This window comes from Gadus chalcogrammus, chromosome 2 (genome assembly GCF_026213295.1).
Source record: "Gadus chalcogrammus isolate NIFS_2021 chromosome 2, NIFS_Gcha_1.0, whole genome shotgun sequence".
Taxonomy (NCBI): domain Eukaryota; kingdom Metazoa; phylum Chordata; class Actinopteri; order Gadiformes; family Gadidae; genus Gadus; species Gadus chalcogrammus.
The window spans coordinates 12,712,614-12,714,637 of NC_079413.1; positions in this window are offsets into that span (position 1 = coordinate 12,712,614).

The window sequence follows — 2,024 nt, forward strand, 5'->3', positions numbered from 1 at the left end:
CATGGAAGCCATGCAGGGTGATCTGGCCTGGTTGAACTGACCTACTGACAGGTCATGTGACACTAAAGAGAGAGAGAGAGAGAGAGAGAGAGAGAGAGAGAGAGAGAGAGAGAGAGGAGAGAGAGGAGAGAGAGAGAGAGAGAGAGAGAGAGAGAGAGAGAGAGAGAGAGAGATTGAGAGACGATGGCACAGTATCCGCTTACAGGAGAAAGCAAGACGCAGGAGATGACAGAGGGGAAAGAGAGGAGCCAGGGAAGAGAGAGCAGAGAGAGAGAGAGAGATAGAGAGAGGCACAGCTTCTCTTACAGGACGTGGAGGTGTCCCCTTACAGTAGAAACATCCTCTTCCTCCGGCTCGTAAACCTTAAATAACTCCACAGAGAAGAGCCCGCTGCCATGGCAACCATCACAAAGCAAACAACCGGCCAATCACGACCGCCGAAACATCCTCCAAGTTCATGGCGGTCATGGAGGGTAACAGAGAGCAACACACCAGACAGAGGTCTCTGGGCAGGGCGGGCTAGGGTTGAGGGGGGACCAGAGGTCTCTGGGCAGGGCGGGCTAGGGTTGAGGCGGGGACCAGTGTCCCCAGGTGCCTGCTGGGTAACCTATCGGCTTCCCTGAGAAAGATACTTCTACCTGCTTCCTAATGACATGTACATCTCTCAGGTCAGTTTGGATGAAAACCTCACAGCAGAACTCAGTAGTGAATACCCCCATCCATGGAAGGCCGAACCAAAGGCTCACTGCATCCTAGTGAACAAAAACCCTCCTACCTTTCCTCGAGGGAGGCAGGGCTGAGCGACTGGAAATACCAGCATGTGAATGCTGACACAACGAGCCATTTCTACCGAGCCGTGGTGACAGCTGTCAGAGGAGAGACTCAGTGCCTCCCAGGGAGCAGGTGAGGAGGAAGAGGAGGAGGAGGAGGAGGAGGAGGAGGGGGGGGAGGAGGGGGAGGAGGAGGGGGGGGGAGGAGGAGGAGGGGGAGGAGGGGGGGAGGGGGAGGAGTAGGAGGAGGGGAGGGAGGAGGGGGGGGGAGGGGAGGGGGGGGAGGGGGAGGGGGAGGAGGGGGGGGGGGAGGGGGAGGAGGAGGGGGGAGGAGGAGGAGGGGGGAGGAGGGGGGAGGAGAGAGGGGGAGGGGGGGGGAGGGGGAGGAGGAGGAGGACGGAGGAGGAGGAAGGGGGGGGGGGAGGAGGAGGGGGAGGAGGAGGAGGGGGAGGGCGGGGAGGAGGAGGAGGAGGGGGAGGAAGAGGAGGGGGAGGAGGAGGACGGGGAGGAGGAGGATCAGGAGGAGGAGGGGGAGGAGGAGGAGGATCAGGAGGAGGAGGAGGAGGAGGAGGAGGAGGAGGATCAGGAGGAGGAGGAGGAGAGAGGAAGAGGAGGAGGAGCAGGAGGGGGAGGAGGAGGATCAGGAGGAGGAGGAGGAGGAGGAGGAGGATCAGGAGGAGGAGGAGGATCAGGAGGAGGAGGAGGTGAGGAGACAGGAGTAATCAGCCCCCTGGTAACATCTCCACCTCCTAACTTCCTCCACATCTGAGCCTTTAGCATTAGCACCAGCCTTTCTTCAGGGAAACATCACTATAGTCGCACCCTGCCAGAACTGTTCTCCTGAGGAGGCTGGCCAATTGGCTGAGCAGGCTGTTTGTGCAAGGCTGTTTTCTGACTGCCTGTCAGCCGCTTCAGGCCTAGCTAGAGTTTCCCGAGCCGCAGGTGAAAGTGCTACCATGGCAGTTTCTGGCTGGCGGGGGTTTCCGCGGAGGACCCATTAAACCTCCTATCTGTGGGGCCTTGGACGGGTCAATCTAATGCTTCCTCATTCTGCCAAAGCGTCAGCGCGTGTTTGTCTCTGTTGGACAACGTCCAATAGTACCCGTCCATCTAACACGGTACCAACAAGGCCCTGAGGAGCCGTTACAGCGCTTTGTTAAGTCAGTGAGTCGCTCAGACTCAATGTCTCTCTGTCCATCTGTTTGTATCTCAGTCAGTCTGTCTTTCAGTCAGTCTGTCTGTCTGTTCTGTCCA